The 25,568-nt window shown below is 40.9% G+C and overlaps 1 long non-coding RNA gene across 1 annotated transcript; it reads right to left on the reverse strand.

Moving 5' to 3' along the window:
• Nucleotides 1-14,182: 14,182 nt before the first annotated feature.
• LOC127645149 (uncharacterized) lies at nucleotides 14,183-15,851 on the reverse strand. Its single transcript, XR_007970764.1, has 3 exons — nucleotides 15,707-15,851; nucleotides 15,367-15,426; nucleotides 14,183-14,337 (listed from the first exon to the last, which is right to left on the reverse strand). It is a non-coding gene; the product is annotated as an uncharacterized LOC127645149 (long non-coding RNA).
• Between the last annotated feature and the right edge of the window lie 9,717 nt (nucleotides 15,852-25,568).

The raw sequence follows: 25,568 nt of genomic DNA on the forward strand, positions 1-25,568 counted from the left end.
AAGTAATAGGTCATTCACTTAATTCGTCTGAGTAAAAAGTCACAGGTCTGGAAAGAAAAAAGGACATTTAAGTAATAGTTGCATACTCAAGCAACATGTCAAAGTTTCTGTTGCATGTTTCCTAAATTCCAACAGATGCCTAATCTAATAGTATTCATATGCAATCAACTCAAATCACTGCAACAGAAATGTAAACTGTGCTGGGTTGGAGAGGAGGCTATTGTCAACTGGTAGTTATATCATGTTACTTACGGTAGTCGAATAAAGAAAAGCCTCCATCGCCATCATTTACAGCAGGGAAGCTCACAGTTCTATGGAACGATACCTTCTTTTTCATCATGTTATTGCAGCAAGATCTGCCATGTACAATAAAGGATTTACATTATAAAATACCAAAATTTCAGTAGTCGGAAGTGAAATTTGACGATTCTCGATACCAGCTTCAAAACCACAACAAATAATAACACTCATTTGTTATGTAAGAACTGCTTCAATTTTACAAGTAATTATTTAAGGCTAGCAGGCTAAACGGTCAGTAGTAAAGTAACAAAACAAATTCAAATCAAGCAAACAGTGCCTTTTTTAACAGCATTAAAATTTACCAAGTATTCAAGTAAACATTCAGAATGAAATACAAGATAAAACTACTGCTGGTCGTCCCTGTATGATTATAATACTTTTGTTTTTATTTTTAAAGCTACTAAATTTCTCCATCCAAGAGCAGTGATGGGTTTTCTCGATTTCTTGTTATGGTTGTTTGATTAATAGGCTGTTACCTAGTTCTTTTATTTTACATTTACAATACAAATTCTGACATTTTGATACAAATTCTCTTTTTCCCCACTGTTTATGTTCACTTTAGACATAAATCACTGTGTTTACATGAATACCTCAACAAGATGACTAATTTGGCGGAATGTTGAAATGTATTTGACCATAAAGGCACGAATCTGCATTACCACAAGAGTTCTCAAAGCACACTTGCATGTTCAGCACACACACATAAGCCGCCTGTCTGCACACACATATCACAGCTATTACTAGATCACAAGCTAATTATCAAATTTCACAATTTAGATTTTTTTCAACAGCAGAATAAGAATATGAAATTTGTAATAAGTGACAAAGGCCTAGGATATATTACAAATATAGAGGGTTATTTTTACATTATTGACGTTTTAATCAGGTTACATGTCCGGTCAGGCACGTACAATTCCTTTTCAGTTGTACCTTCAAAAGTGAACAAGCATTAATGTCAATCCCTGCTGTTATTCCTTTAAACTGTAATACAAAAGATGCTTTCAATTTCCAAAATGTTGTAAAATAAAATGGATAAGTGATGTTTGTGGTAAATGCTTTATATTATTTATATTTATGTTGTATATATTTATGAATATATAAGTTTATTGTTTGCTAGCACAATTTGCATTATATACAAGTACTTACATTTATATGTACGTAGAACAAGTGCTAAAACAGCACTATCTCTTTAAGAAAACCAGAGTTCAGAATTTGTTTTGGTTGAGCCCAGTGCATTTTAATGAGTGTGAATCAGTCTTGGGATTTTAAGAATCAATATCAAAATTATTGAAATATTGATAGCAATTTATCTGAAAATCTATTGCTTTACCTAGCCCCAAAACCTTTATTAGTTAAACAAAGCAAACAATAAATAAAAAAAAATTAATTGCGTACCACCTGGAAACGTCTTACGCACCCTGGTTGGGGATCATTTTTTTTCAGTATTATAGTCTCTCTTAACAACACACTGGCAACTGACTATCAACCGACAGCCTGAATGTCAATACAGCACAATATAACCTACTGTATATTTTATATATATTATTTTTATTGTATACATTTTACTCTACATTGTATATAATTATTTGTATATTGTGTTGTGTGTAATTACTGTATGTGTATATTATAAATGTAAATCGTGTTGTGTATATCTGATGTTTATTGTAATTGGTATATGTCTCATCACTGTCATGACTGCTATGTTGCTTGGAACTGCACACAAGACTTTCACCAACTATTGCACTTGTGTATATGGTTGAGTGACAATAAAGTGATTTGATATGATTTGGTATAGACTACTGCTTTCATGACCCTTTTTAGAGCCTGACAGCCCCTGGTTTCCATCGACTTTCATTGTATGGAAAAGATCAGAACACATGAATCAGAACTTCTAAACTGTGTTTCATGGAAGTCATAGGGGTTTGGAAAGACATGAGGGCAAGTACTGTACTGTTCATTTTTGGGAAAGCTTTCTCAAATCTGTAAATCCGGAAGCTATTTGTGATCCTTTGATGATGAGAAAGCATAGGCTGATGTCTCCTTGCCACAGCCAGCCATTGGAGTAGGAGCCATGTCTGACTTGCCCCTTCAGGTCCCTAGTGTGCTTCAAATGAGTTGTGACAGGCATATGACACAACGGGGATCTCAAGCAACCTCTTAAACAAACAGACCAGCAGCAACAGTGTGCCAGTTCATATCTCAGACCACACAGCTTGACCAGACCCAGCTTACTGCACATCGCCATTTTCCACAGGTCCTCGAAATGGCGCCTGCGATAAAAATCAGCCAGGACCACATGAAGAGAAAACCAAAATCTAATTACACTATTACTGCTGCAGGTTGAGATAAAGGTCCCAATCGCAAATGTTCACAGCCACTGGCAAAAATAAATGTTTTCTTTTTTCTTCCTCTCTTTTTTTCCAAATGTGGCACATGTTGGCATCCTGCCCAACATAGCAAACATCCTGTGAGGAGGATGACGGATCTTAATAAACATTGCATGTATGTGTACATATAGTAACTGGCATCATAGACATTTGTCACAGAAACAAGGCAGGAAAAGTAAGTAGACTTTCTATATTTGCGAATCTTGATTGCATCCTTTTGGTGGAAAAGAAGATGTCTGGAGCAAATAAGGACAACCAGGTAGAAATTAAGTATTTTGTTTAGGAAGTATCACAATATTTAGCCTCACTATACTGTATTGGTATTCTAACACCAAGAATCTATCTTTTTGTCACATTTTTCACTACAATGTTTTAGGAGAGAAAAAGAGACATAGTAAGTGTATGAAAGGACAACATACTTGTAAAGCTTGACTGAAAATGTTTTTGTGTAATGATAAACACCCTGGATCCAAGGTACATGTATTTCCTCATGTCATTTTTCTTCTTAGCTCTAGGATAAAGAAAAGCAGACGGTTCAACACTTGTTGCACAAAGAATCGAAGTCCTCTAAAAATGATCTCTCACAACCCAGATATCGATAAAATATTATGTTGCAAGCTCCTTGCTGATTATTACCCAAACTGCATGTTAGATATTCATTTAGTTTTATCTGACAGTTGCTGAAGCTCCAAAACATTTTTAAACAATCCAATGTCATTAAAGTTTTCTGTTTACTGACTATTTATGTCTTTCTTAGAATTGTTGACTCATTCTGTATTAACGAGTCTGTGATCTTATCATCAGCTTTCAAGTGTTCAGACAAGTCTTATCCAAGCAGTTGTCATCATGTCATGCAAATTGTTGTTCACATTACTGCTGTTTTATCATTCATTTAATAAAAGCTACTAATCTCATGTTTTAAAATGATCCAACACTGTGTCATCTGTGAACGTAGTGTATATTCATGAGTCTGTCTCTCTCAATCCAGTGTCACACAGATTATAGGACACTTTATATAGTTTTCACACATTTAATAAGTATAGCGATAGCAAATGTATATCTTGAGTGCATGTATTAGCTTAATCGGCTGAAGTTTAAATGCATAAATGTTTTTTGTAAATACAGGTTGTCATAGATTGTGAGTTGAAGGCTTTTTTCACGAGGCACTTTCTAAGGATAGACAAAGACTTTTCTATCAGTTGCATTTTTTGTCCTGTTTAAAACTAGCTAGAATTAGAAGAAATTGACAAGGAACATCTAAAGTCACTTTTTTTCTGGTAGATTTTTACAAATAAATGTTATGTAAATTGGCAAGTGAAGCAATAGACTTGCTAAACTCTTCCTTGTTAAACCTTCTCAAGCAGGTTCACAAGGATCTTCATTGCGTGCAAAGGCAATCAGAGAAGAACATTAGCATAACTGAAAAGGTGTCCCTCTGCAAATGTGATGATATACACTCTAACATTGGACTGATATTACATCCAAAATCTAGAGTTACACTCTGCTCCATGTTGTATGGATATATCCCGCCTTAACCCTGCAGTTGGCTGCCAGTATCCAGTGGCGGGAAGCAAAAGGCTGCTAGAAGCCTCTTCTTCATCCCTGGAGGACCTTCGGCAGTACAGATTGTTAGTCTTGCTAGTGCCTGGAGGCAAAAACTGGCATTTTTCTATATGAAGGTCTCCCAGGTGCCTGAAACCATATAGTGCATCCTACAAAAGGTAATTAAAAAGAGCAAAAGCATGCACAGAGAAACTGTAATGCAAGTCCTTTCCTTTCAGAGGCCTGTTTTGAAACTGCTGTCGGAGGGGTAAACGGATCTGCGGTGGCCTGGCTAAGAGCGAGGAGGAGGAAGGGGGTGTGATTAAGGATGCCTCAGGGGAATGAAGCAGGATAACCAGGCGAGGATGATTTATCTCACTGTGAGAAAATCCAAGGGCTATGCCATGGCGACACCCACCCTCCCTGTCTATGGAGCACTGTTACCCGCTCCCACAGCCTCTGGTTTTTAGAGGGATCTTAAAGAGATGGCAGTTTGCACCAGGATACAAGTCGAGACATTTTTATTTGTTTAGCACTTTTCACAACACACATAGTTTCAAAGCAGCTTTACAGAAAATCATGCATTAACAGAAAATTAAACTGTAATATCTATAAAGTCTTAGAGTGATCATTGTGTAGTTAGATTAAATATGATTGTAAATTGTGTATAAAAATGTAATAATTAAAAAATAATTGTATTAGAGCAAGCTGAAGGCGACTGTGGCAAGGAACACAAAACTCCATAAGATGTTGTTTAATGGAGAAAAATAACCTTGGGAGAAACCAGACTCACTGTGGGGGCCAGTTCCCCTCTGGCTAACAGCATGAATATAATACCAATATTAGTTATTTATGTGCAGTGCAGGTCATGGTTTAAGATTAGCCAACTAAGTATTAAGGTCCAGTGTTTATTTTTTTTTTTTTACAAAGGATACATTGGTTGTTAGTCTTGACTGATTACTGTATCCTCACTCATTTAATTCCTCCACTGTCAGGATTTATAATTCAACATCTTCTTTTTGTATGACTTTGCTTACACAAAAAGGTAAGACTTCCATTCAGATAGAGACAAACCCAGCAACAAACAGAATGTCAAATCAATACAGTAAACTTTAGCTAGACTCATATCCAACACATTATTTTAACCAAAAATCTGTGAACAAATTTGTTTTTTCATTCCATATGTATTATTGCAAAACAAATGACTGATATATGTCAATAACCTGTAGGGTACAATAGGGCTAAAGGCACCCCTTAAGGAAATTTCTTTTTCTTGTCACAGAATGTCTCAAGATAAAAAATTATTAAAAGTAAATATATACATATATATATATATATATATATATATATATATATATATATATATATTATATATATATATATATACATAAAATACATTATTTTTTATTATTGAATATTTCTAGAGCAACATGCATTTTGAACAGAAAGCTGATTTGATTAAAATTGTGTTTTTTTAAAAAGGGTGGTGAGGGAGCCTTTTACACCACACTTGGGGTAAAAGTCTCCCTCACTTGGGGTAAAAGACCCATAGGGGGTTTAATGTCATATCGTATACATATAGGGGCTATAGTTATAGTGAAATATTTACTATATTAACAAAAATTTACAATTTACAACTAATGCAAATGATTTTGAGACAGCAAGCAGCTTTTTTGAGTGACAAATTAAGATTATGATACTTAGAATAACTACTTCAGAAAAAAGTCAACCATTTCTTGTTCATTTCAAACAGAATTGACATTTTATTACATCTTAATTATTCTATAAACAAATGAATCTCCATTATGAGTGAATGAGTGAATGTGCGCCCACTTTGAACATTTTTCAAAACAAATCTATTTCCCCCTTTAAATAAAAATCCAATGTGTTTAATAGGGGCCTTTAGCCCCTGCAACAAGGGGGCTTTAACCCCAAATGACATACATTCACTTATGGGACAGTTATTGAAAATGTTAGATTTATTGACCTTAAACAAAACTTATAATGACAAATTAGTATTTTGTCTCAGAATAAATTTGTTAATTTCAGGGATTTTTATTAGCTACATAAATTTACAGCATTTAAAAATTATAATAATATATAAATAGATCAAATTGCCTTAAAATCAACGTTTAGACATTACATGCAATGATCTCATGGATCAGGAAAATTGTACCATGCATAGTGACAAACAGATGTTTAGGAAAGTGCTGTGGCCATTTTTGATGCCATTTAGTGTTTTGTGAGAAAATAAAATCAATGGAGCCTTTTAACCGTCTTGTTCAAAACACCAATATTTTCTTTCATCTGTGGAATACTAAAGTTATTTTCATAAAATCATTATTAGGTTTAAGGTTTGGGTAAGGGTTAAATTTATTTAAAGCTTTCTTATGATTCCACCATCTCATACTATTATTATAGCTTGTCATGAGACAAGTTGATTGGGTTGTATGTAACTAATAATTCATCTCCTATTACATTCAACTGTCATGGGAGCAAATCAGCAATACAGCCATAGAAAACTATATAGTGAATTTATGGATATTACAGAAAAAGTGGAATGACTACATTGGTAGCATTATTGCAAAAGAAACCCTTGATCACCCTTTCAGGGTTCTTTACACAAGGCTAAATACCAAGTAAATAAATAAATAAATTGCCAACAAATAAGTATGATTTAAAATTATTGTAATATGTGAGAAGAAAGATGCCACAGAGTGACACGAGAGACATGAAACTCGCACAGCTATGTAGGAAAATAAATTCCATAGGACAATGGTCAGTTATGCGTTTAACAGCCATTATACAAAAATATTTGGCTTCTGAATGCCACAAATGGCAAATGAGAAAGAATCAAATAATGAGTTATAGAGTTAAATCTGACATTATCCAGAGGAGTTCTTTGAGATGGATGGCCACATACAATCCCATCCTTTACTCTTCCTAAATGTGATCAGAAATACTCAGAATTATTATTAACTAGTAATTCTGTGACTGGTATTAAAACAATATTAAATCCTATAAATGCTGGGACCATTACACAATCCATTAGTGATCCTGCAACTGAGGCCTAAGGGCAACATTGATAAGCAGCCATGAGGTTTGACCACTTCTCAAAACAAGAGACGAAAAAGAAAAAAAGGTAATTTGTCTCATAGCCGGAGGGCGGGATCACCTTCTCATGATCATGCCTCCCTTCCCTTAAGTTTTCCTCTCTTACCTGTCTCAGAGTGACACTGCTCTGAATATACCCTCCCGAATAAAATTTTGACATATTGTATTCACTGTAATTGAAGCCTCTTCAAACTCTCTCTTTCTGCCTTTTTTTCACTTGTGCCAATGTCATCGCATCTCAAGCTGTGATCTCCAGGGAACTCAGAGATCAAACAAGCTGTTTCCAGTTGACATTTCTAACGGAAGTGGAGATATTTGCAAAGCACTGGAACAGTAAGAGCTAGCCTTTGAAGGCTTAGAGAACATTCCAGACGTCCGTGATCCATCTTAGAGGCATTTCTGATTCACGCAAGTCATCACTGTATATCTGATTAAAGCTCCTGAAATAGATATGCGTTATTGAAACCCTCTCAATTAAAGATAAACTGTAGCCTCATTATGTCAGAAAATAAATAGTGCTGCTTTCTAATCAAGCAAACAGGAAATATGTGTTACAAAAAGCCCAGTACATGAAATGTTACTTTTTCAGGGTGTTCAGGTAAACATATTGCCCTTCAAAAAAAATGAAAACATATGGGTACAATATTTAAAAAAAGACCATATAAGCTGAGAATAATGGTATTTTAAGAGCTCTAGAAAAGATGTATTTTCGAAATGACACCCCAAACAGCACAGAATGTGATGAAAATAAGCCACTTCATTGATTAATTGAGCAATTTCAAAATGGAAAATTCTTGAGTGTGGCACGAGGGGACAACAGCAGTGTTTTCAAACACTCATTCATACCATGTACAAGAGTGCTGGGTTCAAGTACATCTCATTCCGCCTGTGTTATAGCCGAGGTTTGTAGATGATTTGCACTTTTGTAAAAAGCCTTTTGTTCATGGTGCAAAACCATTTTGCATTATCATTTCCCACAGATGTGAGAGTTGTCTCATTCAGTAGTCTGTCACAATTAATCCATCCCACAATTTGTTCATAAAGAGGCATGATAACGTATAATGTTTTGCAGCTTCTCCACTGGGACTACTTATTGAGACATTAAGATGTATTCTGTTTTACGAACACACATGATAGTTTATAATGCAACAACCTATATTGCAACATGCTCAACATGATTTAAGCCATAGGAATAACTGCACAGGGAGAGCTGATGCCTGTTTCTGTGACGATGATTGTAAAACAACTGCAAAAACCAGATGGAATCATCTATTTGAATTTTTTTTTTCAAGGTGTCAGGGGTATGAGGGAGTTTGTGTGTTGTATTCCGATATCTCCCTGAGCCAGCTCCAGTCTGGGCACTTGGAAACAGGAAGACCCCTCTAGCATTTTTGTGAAATTATGGAAAAGGTCAGGCAACTTTCCCATATGGAGCAAAACCTTCTGAATCCACAGACCTGCACCTGGATAAGGTCAACTCACATGCACAAACAGATTTCCAGATCACATCAGAAACATATTAATGACATCAACAGACATCATTACTATTTTTACCTGACAACATAATCAAGCCAGAGCCATGAGATGACATTAGGTAATGTGGAAAAACAAAAATAAAATACAAATTTAATATTGCAAAATATCAGATAAGAACTGAATGGTTACAGCAGTGCTGCTTGACATCTGACATTTCAAAGGCATGTGTTGCTGGCTAGTTTTAGCACGTTGGTCAACCTCAGTCCAACACTTATATCTAATAGTCAAGCATATAACTCACAAAAAAGGTTTTGCTATTTGCCACATTTGCCACCTAAAAACCTTTCTTATCTAAAGGCTTATGCTTATTAAATGTTTTGTAGACAAAGGTGTCAGTGAATGTCATCCTAACATAACATAAAAACAAAAACAAGCGTCCTAGGTGATTACCTCATGAAGTTGGCTAAAGGATATCCCAGAGTGTGCAGTTCTGAAATCTAGGTTACTTTGAAGAAGCTAAAATATAAAATAGTTTTGATGTGTTTAATATTTGTGGTCGCTATATAATACCCATATTATACAGAACAAAGAAAAAAAAATGGAAGAAAAAAAAACCTTGGCAGATCTCCTAAGAACTCATTAGATAACAGTAGGCCTATACCACAGGTCTGTTGAAAGCTTGATTCTGATTGGTTGATAGACGTTCTAAGGTGTGCAATTAATTTTCAATAAACGCAAAGCTAAGAAGCAGTTCCAGGTCTTGACAACTTAACGGTTCCATATCACTTCACCAAATTTCAAAGAGCTGTACAGGCTACCAGAGCAGAATAACAAAATAAAACGAAAGTCATTCGGATAAAAATGAAATAATTTCTTTAATATTCTAAATGTATTTAAGTTTCTGTGGTAAGAACCCCTGCGGTCTCTCTTTCGACATAGGTCCTACATTTGCACACACAGACACTCGCGAGCAACACACAGAACCGTGATGTCAATGCACCCCTGCGACTTAATCAATACAATAGTTATATTATCCAAAATATATTTTAATATCTGTGGAAAGCGCGCTCTCTCTCTCTCTCTCTCTCACCCACACTCTCACACACGGGTTCTGTTCTTGCAATGCTCTACACAGGCTGCAATGTCATGCGTTATTCACTCCTCACGCGCAGTTCAAGGGAGATTCGACTTGCAACTAAATTCAATACAGGTGACATGAGAGGAATATTTCAATACTCTAATAAGCGTAAATATGCATAGCACACAAATTTTGAATAAAAAAAGAGACAATATATTATATTAAACAATTTATCGATACTTTTCAGTTATTTAACTATTTATAAATACATATATAATAAAAAATTATCTCACTTTATCCACCATCTTGGATTTATTTTTCCACCGGGATCATCAATTTCTCATTCATAATTTCACTTATGTTGTATCAGAGAGTAGGCCCTATTTAGCAGGGACGGGCCACTTCTATTAAAATTTCGCCCAACAAGGAGCACGCGTACAATGGTCAATGTATGTAGAAAGCAAGTCCTGCCTTACAGGTAAAAGAGCTAATCACCTTTTAGATACAGACATCACCTGTCAATCAACTCAAGAACGTGCATCCTATTTAAGTAGATAGGAGCTGCACTAGCATGAATGGAAATAGCCTCACGAGAGCGTTCCAAAATGACCGACAGTGGACTGACTTGCTAGAAAGATTTGGTTGTATTCTTGTTCATTTTGTAAATAATTTTTGATAAAAACGCCTGCTAAATTAATAAATGTACATGTAAATCACTGTGCAATATGGGATCACCTACCCAGGGAAGGATAAGATTATACATTCTAATAATTTGACCAAAATAGAGGTATCTTAGTAGACAGCATATTTAAGATACCTACCTTTTGGCACAGCCTTTCACCTTGGGAGTGCACCTATGATGCCTTAAAATGCTGCCTTCGGAGGAAGCTTACTTTTACGGATTAAAACCAGAAAAATCTTGATAAAAAATTCTGAAAGATGTCTTGAGGTGTGGTAACCATGATATAAGCAGAATAATTAACTCCTGCCCATTGATTTATTGAAAAATAATGCAAAACCGTGGTGTGTAAAACAGTTTCCGTTGTAGCCGCATTACCACTTTGGGGTATGCATTATTTTCCAACATTTCAACGGTCCGTACTCAGTTATTCTTTACATGACCACATATGTACTTCCAGCGCTGGGTAAAACCTTTTTTATGCCTAATAAATGCCTTTCCAAAGCTGTGGAAATCAGAATTTTTTGCAACCTTACATAAACTGATACATTCCACTACATTTTTATCAATATTTAATTAACACAACTGGCTGCAGTTTTTGGGAAGCTGCAACCTCATTACAGTGGAATCTGATAAATCCATGGAGCATTCCCCAGCAATAACAATACTGAATTGGTGTGGCTGGCCCCTGCTGGATTTATCAGTAGGTGGTTGTTAAAATTCATTCTATCATTACCAGTCAATGTCCACCCACAATGATACATGTGTGAAGCACATCCTTTTTAATCCTGGCCTTTATACAGCTCTCAAACACAATATGTGAAGAAGCAAAAACCAATAAAAAAAAGTGTGAAATGCTAATCATAAAGCAATTTTATATTTTTTATTTTTTAGATGTTCAATAGAGTGATATTCAAAAAACATATGCTGGGCATTAACTAACAGGCTGAAGCTGACAAATTGCTTATAAAAATAGATCAATACACATATCATATTTTGAGGATTTGACCAACTAAATTTATGAAATACCATACAGAAAAATAAGAAACACATATACATTTTATAATGGAGCATAACTGATTTCTGGAAAATGTTTGAGAATGAGGTGTTCACTTACAGCATGACATAACCTGTGTCTGCATGACACATTGTCACATCTCTATCTTTACAAAATACGAAATACTTTACAAACACTCTACAGCAAAAATCTTATTTCATGCTACTTTCTCAGGGGCAGGGAAAATTACACCCTGCTTCTATAGATTTTTGGCGTGGCTCGAATACACAAATTTCCTTAAAATCTTGGGTATGGTAACCCCCCCTCCCCCCATCCCCATGTCTAACCCTGTCTGAGAAGATTCTACAGGAGACGCATGCACAATATTGTCCCACCACCATCATGTCCAGCAAGGTGTTCAGAAGGAACGTGGACTGCTACCACTGATGAAAATAGAGACATGCAGGATTCATTTTGGAGTTACTTGAATGTTCTGCAATAAAATTAAGTCAAGGATTTTGTCAACAACCTGTTCCGTAACAGATCTTCTAGTTCCATAGTAACAGGACACGCAGCACAAGAAATACCCCTACTGTTACATATAATCCCCTATAATTAGTACAAGCCAAGATAATTGTGTGAGAAAAATAATACAACTCCTACAAAACACACACTCATCACATCTTTCACAGGAAAATGTAAAAAACTATTTAACACCTCATTACATAATATATGACTACACCCAGACAGAGCTGAAATTAAAGTAACAAATGTATTTAATTTTTGCAGCAAATAGGTTTCCTCACATGATGATTCTTCTCTAGATATTTGGATGAATCTGAGTCTAGCACAACCCATTTCTGCTTATGCTGATTACAAACTGAACCCAAGTTCGACTACTGTAAATCTTTTTGTGCACTAAAAAAATAAAAATGCAGTAACTACAGTAACATTGAAACTGCGAAAAACAGCTTCAAATGTTTTTGAATGAAAAGCTTAAATGTGGATTATAAAATAGTCTGGTTTTCTCAAAATGTAAACTGAGCCAAATCTGTCTGTCACTGGTTCTATATAAACCTGCAATATCAACCATCACGGGTCGGCTGTGGCTCAGGAGGTAGGTGGTTTAGCTGCCAATCGCATGGTTGGTGGTTCGATTCCCGGCCCACACGACTCCACATGCCAAAGTGTCCTTGGGCAAGACACTGAACACCAAGTTGCTCCCAATGGCAGGCTAGAGCCTTGCATGAGTGGTGTATGAGTGGGAATGTGTGTGTGAACGGGTGATTGGGACACAGTCTAAAGCGCTTTGGTAACCTTTAAGGTTAAAAAAAAAGGCTATACAAGTGCAGACCGATTTTCATGCTTGGTCATCATGATTTTCAACCCTGGTATAATTTCAACCCAGTACAATCCCAAATTTTTCAAATTTGAAAAAGTTGGGACAGTATGGAACATGCTAATAAAAACGTAATGTTTCTATTAGCATTATTTGATGTTTTACCTTGTGAACAGATTTTATTTTTCTTAACTGAAAAAGTGAGATGACTGCAACATGATGCCAAAAAATTGAGACAGTCGGGTGTTTATCACTGTGTAACATCACCATTTTTTCTAATTGATTCTTATTAAGTGTATGGGCAATGAAGACACAAGATTGTTAAGTTTAGCAAGCAAAATCCCAGGCTGCACAATTAGACAGGCCTTCATTGTTGTGTTTTGCTCTTCATAATGAGCCACACATTCTCAGTTGGAGACAGGTCAGGTCAATCTAGCACCTTCACTCTCTGCTTAAGCAGCCATTCACTTGTAATCTGGGCAGTATGTGGTTCGGCATTGTCCTTCTGGGAAACCACTTCTGAATGCAGTTGATCTCCGATCCCTAAAATGTCACTGTCTTAAAAAACTTTGTTAGTCTGTAATGGATACCATAACATTGGTTGGGGAATAATTCAGTAAACCATTATTTACAAAAAGTTAGTCAGTCAAAACCATTTGCACTTGTATCCAGAGATTCAATTTAAGGCTTTACTAAGCAAAGCAAAAGCCATAGATTAACACTGGCCACAAGCACCGCTGAGTTATCTCGGTTTCATCTGAGATGGATAGTAGAATAGTGGAATCGTGTTTTGTGGCTGATGCAGTGCAGGGTGTTCAGCCACTCTGGGGCCCGAGTGATAGGGAGCCAGCGACGGCTACACAAAAGGTAATGATTGAAATGACCTTGGGCACAACGGCCGATGAAAACGACAGTGGGGGAACCGGAAAATGCAATGACAATAATTTGGTTATTTTTATTTAATTGCATATTTTTTACATTCATGGAAGAAATTTTTCTTTCTCTGAAATTTTTCACAGACCCCCTAGATCCCATTCACGGTCCCTTGGGGGTCCCCAAAACACAGTTTAAAATCTCCTGGTTTAAGAGACCTAATTTAATTACTGCATTTTTTCCTTTGCACGGCAGTATTCTATCATCCTAATGCCTAGCATTTACCATAAAGCAGTGGTCATTAGCATTAGTCCTTAATCACACACAACGCCAAATATAGATGTGGGACAAGATACATTAAAGGTTGGATCTTGGTGTGGTTTAGACTCACCTGCCCCAAAGGTTTGGGGATGAGGTCTGAGAGCGAAGTGGTGCCCTCCTAGAGAGCGGCCGGAGGCTTCAAGGCGGTCCTGGGAAAGGAGCTGCATGCTGAGGCTCAAGAGGAGCTCTCCGCCTCTCACGGCAGGGCCTCTGTCAGTCAGCGCTGGCCCCCTGCAGCCCACAGAGTTGCCAGGACACAGTAAAGAGAACACACAGGTGAGTGTAAGGGAGAGGAAGCATCTCTGCGTGGGGGCTTAGATATAATACTGTATAATGTTCTCAAAGGAAAACAACTTGATGGACAAATGGGCCATACTTGAGGACATTTCAGAGAGTGTTTTGTTTTCTTTGAAATTGACATTTTTGAGTGATGCAATAGTGGGAAATTATACAGAGAAATTCTGTTGAAAATATATATATATATATATTTTTTTAGTTGAAGCAAAATAAGGTAATTTTCTAATAATGCAAGATTTATGAGCTTCTTTGTTCTTGTGTAGATTATGGTATGTACAGGTATTAATCATTAAGTGTCATGTGCCTGTAGTTGTTTAAAAAAATATCAGGAATGAAATACCATACTTTGATAACAAAATAACAACAGTAGCATGTTTGAAGTGTATTTTCCATGCAGCCATGTGTAAAGTAGCAGTGCATGTCGCATTTAATCAGTTAGCACTCCTTTAACAACCTGATGTTGTCTTGGAAATCAGCCTGAACTGTGAAAGTGTTTATTAATTTAAGCTGCATTACCATTTCTAATGCAAACAATGCCACATGGTTTGTTATGAACATCTGCACCATGCATCCAAATTTGTTTTGATTGTGAACAGAGTGTAGCGAACAGCTTACAAAAATTCCATAAATCCTGGCAGGAGGTAGAGGTGTTTCCATGACTGTGACACTTTTGTGAAGTGTTCCAAAATAAAAGCACATTTTCCAAGGGAACAAATATAAAGGTCGAGCATAAAAAATAAATAAAAAAAAAAGTTATACTTTTTTAGCCAACACCAGCACCTATAATGTGCCATACTCCAGTGAAAAGGCTTACAGTTATCAACAAAACCATTTATACATAAATGATTTAATAGAACCTCAACAGAAACTAATGAACTAATTAAGTGTATTGAGTCTGGAGATATTCACATTGTGTAGATGTGTGTGCATGTGAGATTAATCACAAGTCAAAGCAGAACCCACCTAAGCCTGGGGAAGAGTGCAGAGGAACTGTTGGAACTCAGCTGGATGCCACTTCCTGGACTATTAGTCATCAGACAATAGGTGCCAGTTATAATAACAGAAAGAAGAAAGAGACAGGATAAATGAGTTATAGTGCACTGGGTATCATTATAGTTACTAACACGTTAGGAATGAAATACATAAATGTTACAGATGAAATCCGAACAATGCTCAGACCTTCTGTCAAATTTCCTGTTTAAATACTGTCCATCTCGTCTAACTATCTCAAAGTTTATTGGCTGGTGAGAAAATTTGTGAGATTTAACAAAATCCATTTTATAAGGACAGCAGTTATCCTGACCTGATGAAAGAAATTGCATGGTGAATTAAAAGTCCCATGGTGGTGAGCTGTCCTGGTGAGTAACAGGCAAACGTGGTGAAAGTGGTGCCACTGGTTTGTACAGGCCTGTTAATATGTGCCTGTCACGTAGACCATTGCATGCACATTCAAGTTCTGTTTGAGCCAACCTGGCACAGCAGAATGAGAAGTAGCTGAATCTATACATGCATTGACACCGTACATGGGTGCGGTTACACTAGTTCTAGATCAGCTAGTTCAAGGCTTAGTCATACTGTACCGTTGCCAAAACAGACACGTTGAGATGCACGTTTTGGACGGATGTTGGCACGTTGAACAACCATATTTTCACAGTGTGACATGTACACGTAAATGAAACTTATCATAAACAATGTTATATTTAAGTTAGGCAATATCTGCGGGTTGATAGTGAAGTATATAGCGAAATTTCAGGCTCATGCATGGCTAGACTGAAGGGGAGGTCAGCTAGTATCATGTCTCTTTTATGAGTGGTACTTGGTGGGATTCTTTAAGATTCCACCATGCAGGGCGAGGCTGCCCACAGAGGAATGTTGTTGCTGTTTTAAGTGACTATTACTGCCTGCTGGCTCTCTTTCAGTCAGGCCTCTATTGCCTGGGGATTCGATTGGATTGGAGCTGTTAAGTCTTGTGTTCCATGAGGCTGGTCCCAGGGGTAAATTGATGGGAGGCAGGACCCTCATTCAGGCCCAGTGGGGGGCTACAATCACAGGCCTGCCCTAGCCTTTGGGCTGCCCTGCTTCCAGCTCAAGAGGCCTCAGCGGGACATGCTCTACTGGTTACACAGCGCAAGTGCCAAAGCAACCCCTTACAAATCTATAGGTTTAGCTAATGAATCAACCATTCATGCATTAATTGAGCATTGTACATCTGGACATTTCATTAATTAGTACATTAAATTAAATATTTTTGTGGATTTGATGGATGTGTTGATATGTTATGAGCAAAAAACACTGCTTCATTCCCACAGGTGGAGCTGCACCAGATGCAGGCCTCCACCCTGACAGTTCCAATCCCACGCTTTTACTGGGGTATGATAAACAGAGCTCTTGACATCCGCATTGTAACTTAAAGCACACATAGAGCTAAAGGAAGAGGTGAGACACAGTGCATCGCCAGCCTTAAAAATCTCAAAAAATAACAACAAATAGTCCACCTAATTCCAATGGGGCTAGCCTGGGTGGTACAGGCCACTTAGGATGACGTTTTGAAGTTTGAAGAGGTGAGGTGAAGGCGAAGTTCTTCATGTCCAGGGTTCAGATTTAGTGGTGGTCCTTACATGTGTGTGTTCATGCTGTTGAAGTTATTGGGCATTAGTTTATGCTTCAAACTTGGTGAAGTTCAAGTTTGTTAGGTCACTATTGACAGATGCCATGCAGTAGCCTTTAGTTGGGTTGCACTAATAATGAAAATAAAACTCAACAGTTAAGCATACTGAACATCCTAATCTATGCCTTTAAAAATTCCTCAGTTAAAGAGTCATCCACTCTTCTAAAATATGTTTTAACAATATAAATAGTCAAAACTTTATGAACTAGCTCCCAGAGATATCCAACTTGGATGCTTAAAAAACAGCTTTGGAGGAGTTCCCATGCTGGGAAACTGTTGCCCTCACAATTTACAATCATTTTAATAATCTTTCTAAAATCATGAGAAACCTTTAGTTCAAATGTGTCTAACCTTTTAATTGATATGGATCAATAAAGTGGCGCTCATTTTATTATCTAATAAGATATTCAAAATACATTCAAAATAATGCAATTCACACAAAACAATTACTTGAATAATTTAATCAATGACACATGTTTTACATTTTCAAAAAAGTAATTTTGATGTTTTTATGAGGCTTTAAGACAAAAATTTCAAAGTGGCGTAAACTTCCAGAGACAAATAATACACATTTAAAAAGTTCTTTAAAAAAAATAAAAAATTAATAATCAGTGAAACTATTTTGTTTGAAAATAGTATTAATATTTAAAACAGTTTCATCCACCAAATCAAAATCAGGTGGTATAACAAACATACAGACAGGATCCCTTTAGACTATTATGATTTAGTGTAATGTTTAAATGATTTTGATATTTTTATGAAAAGGCACATTTTGTTCAGGTCAATTGGAGTACATCAGAAAACTCTCTCTCTCTCTCTATATATATAAATTATGTATATAATTTTTTTTTAATTTTTTTTTTTGAAAAGTCATAAAATCAATTTATTTGTAGAATGCTTCAAAATAAGATTTCTCATTTTTTATTTGTCAATGACAAGAATGCAAAATGAAAAAGTAAAAAAAGTTCACAGTCACACGTATATACAGGCATGTTCCTGCAGTGTTTAACATTCAAGGTGATACTGTGGTTAAACTCTTGAGTGCCTCTTTGCTCGTGCCTCTGTTTTCACAGGTGCATGCTGCTGGTTGTTTTAGGCAGAAGTGGGAACATTAGACTGAGCGATATGAGGAAAGAGGTGGACAGCCCACGTCATCACCTGCCCAGGGTCAGGTCTACTGAAATGAGGCAGAGTGCTCATGTCTAACAAATTTATGCATCCTGATACAACAAGGCTGACACAAGGGCGCAAAGTGATTCCTCCACCCACATTTCTGCATCTTAGTCATAAAAGTCATAAACCAGATTTGTTATCCCATCTCCTGGGGAACATTAAGGAAACTGTGTTGGCCCAGGAGCCATACTGTTCTTCAAAAAGCTTTGAAGAACATGGAAATTAGAGTGCATTTCCTTCAACAATTTTCATGATTCATGTTGCTCTAGGGTGTAATTCAGAAAACAATCAGGAAAATGCTGGTTATCATTTGGTGTTCTGTTCTCTATGAAAGTTGAATTATTTAGGAATTATCCTAAACAGAGAAGGCTTATAATACTGAACTAAATACAAATTGTAATGTCACCTTTATGCTCAAAATAACTTTGTTATAATGGTTAAAATAGACCACAATGCACCATTGATCCCTGGCTTTATATTTACCTTAAATTACAGGTACGTAATGCCATAAAAGGTCCTCATTAACCACTTCAAATTGTCAGAAATAACACAGCATGGCTGCATATCAGGGTGAGTATTTAAGAACTGAGGGCAGAGGGGCACCTGGGTCGCAAGATCGAATCCAGGATGTGCCGAGTGACTCAAGTGAGGCTTCCGAAGCAACCAATTGGCCCAGTTGCTAGGGTGGTTAGAGTCACATTGGGTTAACCTCCTTGTGGTCACTATAATGTGGTTCCCACTCTTGGTGGGGCACGTGGTGAGTTGTGCGTGGTTGCCACGGAGAATAGCGTGAAACCTCTGCGATAACACGCTCAACAAGTCACGTGATAAGATCTGCGGATTGGTGGTCTCAGACTCGGAGGCAACTGAGATTCGTCCTCCACCACCCAGATTGAGGCGAGCCACCATGAGGACTTAGAGCACATTGGGATTTGGGCATCCAAAAATAAAATACATTTTTTTTAATAATTGAGGGCAGAGGATGACAAAAGGTAGGCATCCCTGCAGACACAAGTGCACTGGCGCAACTGTACATGATAAAGATGTGGTCTATCTTGGACATCATTGCTGCTCTAGGGCAAGACAGTAGGATGAGTAAATATGTGCCATCAGATAAGCTCGTCTCTCCTGTTCCTCCACATTACTGACCCCACTACTGGAACCTGAAGCAGTGCATTTAAATTGAGCCCACCTGTTCAAAAAGCACAGCTACCATCCAGCCTCCAATTAAACAGTTTTGTGAATCCCAAACATGGGCGCACATATTTTAACTGGGTACTTTGAAAGATTGTGATTTTGCTTTGTTAAACGTAAAAAACTGAAATTTTGTCTTAAACAAAATTTTGACAACAAAAATATAAGGGCTGTCAAGAAATGTCTAAATGTGAGGCTAATTTTTTGTCCAGTTCAAAACTACTACTTTAGACAAAAAAATCCAATTCACACACACACACACACACACATATGTTTGGTTTCCATGTTTTATGGGGACTTTCCATAGACATAATGGTTTTTATACTGTACAAACTTTATATTCTATCCCCTAAACCTAACCCTCACAGAAAACTTTCTGCATTTTTACATTTTCAAAAAACATAATTTAGAATGATTTATAAGCTGTTTTCCTCATGGGGACCGAAAAAATGTCCCCACAAGGTCAAACATTTCGGGTTTTACTATTCTTATGGGGACATTTGGTCCCCACAAAGTGATAAATACACGCACACACACACACACACACACACACACACACACACACACACACACACACACACACACACACACACAAAACGAATTCTGTGTAACTGAAGCTCTATGATGATCAGTTTATTCATTTATTTTTTTTAATTTCTAAATTGAAAATCATTTTTAGAATTTTTTTCTAGTGTAATTGTCCGGAGACAATAAATAAATAAAAGTCTCATTAAAAGCTGAAATTCTTAAAAAAAACAAAAAACAAAAAAAAAATGTTGCATAAATCAATTGGTTACGTATGTAACCTCCGTTCCCCGAGGGAGGGAACGACACGTTGTGTCGGAGAAGCGACACTAGGGGTCTCTCTTGAGCGCCGATATTCACCTCTGACCTATTGAAAAGGGCCAATGAGAGTTGGCAGTCAGTATTTGCATACCCGCCCCGCATCACGGGTATTTAAGCGGGGCAAATCACGGAAGTTTAGTCAGGATTTTTCTGAGGAGCCGGAAATGGTCCGGCCACAACAATGGCTCGGTTCAGCGACATGGCGGAGGAAAGACATAACGTGTCGTTCCTCCCTCGGAAACGGAGGTTACATACGTAACCAAGCGTTCCCCTTCTGTCGCTCTCTCCACGTTGTGTCGGAGAAGCGACACTAGGGGACCCATTCCAATCTTGCCATGCGCCCGTGTGCGTGAACCGCCCGATACAGAGGCGGGCAGGGATTTCATCCAGTGCCGCGCATCGTCTGTACCTGGCTGCACGTACCCTTCCCCAATGCCCCATAAGAACATCGGAATCCTTCTAGTTACCCTGGGAGGGAACAAGGTAATGTTTGCCAACATGGGAGCGGGCCAGCCTGGCTGGGCCTCTTTTCTCTCTATGTTTCTCGCATAGAGCAATCACGGCCGGGGCCCTTACACGCATATAGGGAAGGGGGTCTTACACAGCCCTTGCGGAGACCACACCTGCCCTTTTTCTTGGGGAGGAAAAGTGGTAGACACGTCACACGGCCGTCTTAGGGCTCATGTGGAAAGTATGGTGCGGTGGTAGATCCAGCCTCGAAAGGGGGGAGTTGCTACAGCACGGTGACCGGGGCAGCTGTAACTACCTAAGGGAGACACGGGGGTCCGCTCGTAAGGGGACAGAACCGTGGAATTACACACAGGGGGAGTCCGAGCAGGAGGCCTTACCTGTGGAGCACCTATACCAGTACAGGGTAGCCATCAGGGTACCCGCAGTGGCTTGTGTCGGCGAGTTCCTCCGCTGAACTGCGGACCCGGAGGGCTGGGGGGGAATTGACCAGGGTCCCGACTCGGAGTGGGGCGCCCTGGGAAGAAGGCGCACTACTTTACCTTGACGTCAGGAAAAGGGTGCTGGGCGCAAGCGATCCACCCGGCCGGTCGGTCTACGTGTTACCGAGTTCTACGGGCTCGGACCTGACAAAACACGAGACGCAACCGACTCAACGCGGAGGTTGTAAAACCTTGCGAAGGTGTTGGGTGTTGCCCAACCCGCGGCTCTACAGATGTCTGCTAGGGAGGTGCCCTTGGCCAGTGCCCACGAGGACGCAACACCCCTTGTTGAGTGAGCTCGGACCCGCAAGGGTAGGGGCACGGCCTGGGTGTGATAAGCTAGCGTGATGGCGTCGACAACCCAGTGGGCGAGCCTCTGTTTGGAGACGGCATTCCCTTTCTGCCGTCCCCCAAAGCAGACAAAGAGCTGCTTAGAGCGTCTGGTGCTCTGTGTGCGGTCCAGGTAAATGCGCAGGGTGCGCACTGGACATAGCAACCAAAGGGCTGGGTCTGCCTCCTCCCGGGGCAGCGCTTGCAGGTTCACTACCTGATCTCGGAAGGGTGTGGTAGGAACCTTGGGCACATAGCACGGTCGCGGTCTTAGGATCACAGACGTATCTGCCGGACCGAACTCCAGGCAAGTGTCGCTGACAGAGAATGCTTGCAGGTCCCCGACCCTCTTGATAGAGGCGAGCGCGATCAGCAAGGCCGTCTTAAGAGAGAGGGCCCTGAGTCCAATGGATTCAACCTCCGGGCGCCTCTTAAGAACCTGAGGATCAGGTTGTGCTTACCCAAAGACTTGCCGTCTACAGGATCGTGGTGGGCGGCAATGGCGGCAACATACACCTTGAGGGTGGTCGGGGACAGCCTCCTGTCCAGCCTCTCCTGTAGGAACAGGAGCACTGACCCGATCGCGCATCTCTGCGGGTCTTCAGTTCGGGAAGAACACCAATCTGCGAACAAATGCCACTTCAGAGCGTAAAGGTGCCTGGTAGAGGGGGCTCTGGCTTGGTTGATTGTATTCACAACGGTCGCCGGTAAGCCAGCTAGCTCTTCCGCATCCTGTCCAGGGACCAGACGTGGAGGTTCCAGAGGTCTGGGCGTGGGTGCCAGAGCGTGCCCCGTCCCTGAGAGAGGAGGTCCTTTCTCAGGGGAATTCGTCAGGGAGGAGCTGTCGCGAGAAGCCTGAGTTCTGAGAACCAAGTACGAGTGGGCCAGTAGGGGGCCACTAACGTGACTTGCTCCTCGTCTTCCCTGACCTTGCACAGCACTGTGCAAGAAGGCTCACTGGGGGAAATGCGTACTTGCGCAGCCCCGAGGGCCAGCTGTGTGCCAGCGCGTCTGTCCCGAGGGGGGCCTCTGTTAGGGCGTACCAGACGGGCAGTGGGAGGTTTCCTGGGAGGCAAACAGGTCTACCTGGGCCTTGCCAAACCATTCCCAAATCAGCTGGACCGACTGGGGGTGAAGCCTCCACTCCCCGCCGGGCAGGCATTGTCGTGATAGCGCGTCCGCTACGACGTTGAGCTTGCTGGGGATGTGAGTGGCACGCAGCAACTTGAGTCCATAGGAGGAGACGGCGGGCGAGTTGCGACATGTGGCTTGAAGGAAGCGAGGCAGTCCAGCACCGACTGAGCACGCTCGCTTGTGAGACGTGCTGTCATTGAGACTGAGTCTAACTCCAACCCGAGAAAAGAGATGCTCTGAACCGGAGTGAGCTTGCTCTTTTCCCAGTTGACCTGAAGCCCCAAGCGGCTGAGGTGCCGAAGCACCTGGTCTCTGTGTGCGCATAGTAACTCTCGAGAGTGTGCTAGGATGAGCCAGTCGTCAAGGCAGTTGAGAATGCGGATGCCGGCTACTCGTAGCGGGGCAAGGGCCGCCTCTGCGACCTTCGTGAAGACGCGAGGGACAGAGACAGGCCGAAGGGGAGGACTTTGTACTGAAACGCCTGGCCATCGAGCCGAACCGTCAGGCGGGTTGGTGTGCGTGGCAGAATTGAGGCGTGGAAGTACGGCGTCCTTCAGGTCTACCGCTGCGAACCAATCTAGATGCTGAACACCAGCCAGAATATTCGTGAGCATCTTGAGCGGGAGTTTTAACAAGGCCCGATTGAAAACTTCGCAGGTCCAGGATTGGACATAAGCGCCGCCTTTCTTGGGTACAATGAAGTAAGGGCTGTAGGAACCCTTCCTCATTTCGGTTGGAGGGACGGGCTCTACACGCCCTTGGCTAAGAGGGTCGCGATTTCGCGTGCGCAGGGAACTGGCATGCTCGCCGTGTACTGCGGAAGCGGACGCCCTGAAGGGGCGGAGCCGGGCAAACTGAATTGTGTAACCGAGTCGAATGGTCCGGTGCAGCCAGCGTGATGCGTTGGGAAGCGAAAGCCACGCTTCCCAGCTCTGCACTAGGGGCACCAAAGGGACGCAGTATTTTGGACGTACCGGCGGGCCTCGCAGCGGGCGGAACAGGTAATGCAGCGTCGGGCGGCTTCGTTGCGGCCTGAGGCTGAGGTGCTGAGAATAGACTCAAAGCACTTACCTTGCTCCGGCGCCCGGCAGGGGCGGGTTTGTGACTGAGGAGGAGGTCTGATGTTGGCGTCCTCTGGACTCGTCTGAACCGGCCGGCGGGGACAGTCGTGGGCAGGCGGAAGGCGGGATCGCCGCGTCCGGTGTACCGGGACTGTCGTAATCTGAAAGCACATTGCCGTGAGAACGGCATTTGCGGGCCAGATGACCCAGAGGCAAAGGAAATAGCTCTTTTATTGAGAATCGCGGGTACCACAGCCCCGTCAGGGGTGTGGCAAATGAAAAACAAAGGATTCTCCACCCGGCCCTTCACCGGGGATGGAGCGGTCTTACCACCTCCGGAGCTAACGTCTTCGGCTCTGGGTCGACTGTCTCAGGAACGCTTGGGAGCCTTCCGGGTCCTAGAGGGGGTTTGTGAGACAGGGGGCGTACGCCGCCTGCGGGGTGCTCGACGCTGCCGCTGAGAGCTGGGCCCGGGTTGGGGCGGAGCAGGAGCTGGTTTCTTCACCGCAGGGGGACGCCCTCGGCGAGCAGACGGGGCAGGGGCCGTAGCGGCAGCTGTGCGGCAGGGCATGATATGAGAGATGGCCTCCGTCTGCTTCTTCACCGCGGAGAACTGTTGGGCGAAGTCCTCGATGGTGTCGCCGAAAAGGCCAATCTGGGAGACAGGTGCGTCCAGGAAGCGGTTCTTGTCAGCCTCACGCATCTCGACCAGATTGAGCCAGAGATGGCGTTTCTGGACCACTAGGGTGGCCATCGCCTGTCCGAGTGCCTGCGCTGTGGCCTTCGACGCTCTCAGGGCGAGGTCGGTCGCTGAGCGCAGTTCCTGCAGCACATCAGGATCAGGTCCACCCCCGTGCATGCTTCTGAGTGCTTTGGCCTGGTGGACTTGCAGGAGGGCCATCGCATGCAGGGCGGAGGCAGCGCGTCCAGCCGCACTGTAGGCCTTCGCGTTGAGCGAGGATGTTGTCCTACAGGGCTTGGATGGGAGTACGGGGCGGCCACGCCAGGAGGTAGGGCTACCGGGGCATAGATGGTACGCAACTGCCCTATCGACCAGGGTAGGGCTGGGATAAACAATTATTTTTTAAACGATTAATCTAGCGATTATTTTTTCGATGCATCGATTAATCTAACGATTCATTTTTTTCAGTCCGATTCGATTTCAATTCGATTAATCGACTTGTGACAACACCGGTAATACCTGTTTCATCGGGGGTAGGGGTGTATAAAATGTAAAAAAAAAAAAACATTTGCCGGGAGTTTGATTGACTGGCGATCTGATCAATCAATCATAATACGCCATTTTTGTCCGACAAAGTAGTCAGGAGAGAGAAGATTAACGTCGGTGGATTTGAATTTGAATAATGGATTGTAGGCTACTGTACTGACATCTTTCCACAGTTAAAACAACAGTCCTTCTGATGTAGGCTACATTCATGTTTAGCCTATTTGATGCTATAAATTAACCAAGGAAAAGATGATCGGTTCACGAGCAGCTTTAACTGAGGCAATCTGTCACGACAAATTAAAGAGCCACAAAATAGCAGGCCTATTTATGGTTTAATTTTCTTTGAATGACCAAATTTGAAAGTTGAGACTTTATTAAATGTTACCTGCTTGGTCCTGTCTGTCAGCGCGTTGTCAGTGTCCTCTATGTATTTTTCACGACATTCATAGCTATAAGCGCATTATTAATAGCTATAGCTGAAAACTTTAGGTGTCGAACAACGTATTATAGCCTACTCCAACATCGAGTGCAAAGTGGGGAGTTGAAAAAAACTTACGGTGCTCTGTCATCTGCGGCTGCTC

Source organism: Xyrauchen texanus, chromosome 6, assembly GCF_025860055.1.
Source record: "Xyrauchen texanus isolate HMW12.3.18 chromosome 6, RBS_HiC_50CHRs, whole genome shotgun sequence".
Lineage (NCBI taxonomy): Eukaryota > Metazoa > Chordata > Actinopteri > Cypriniformes > Catostomidae > Xyrauchen > Xyrauchen texanus.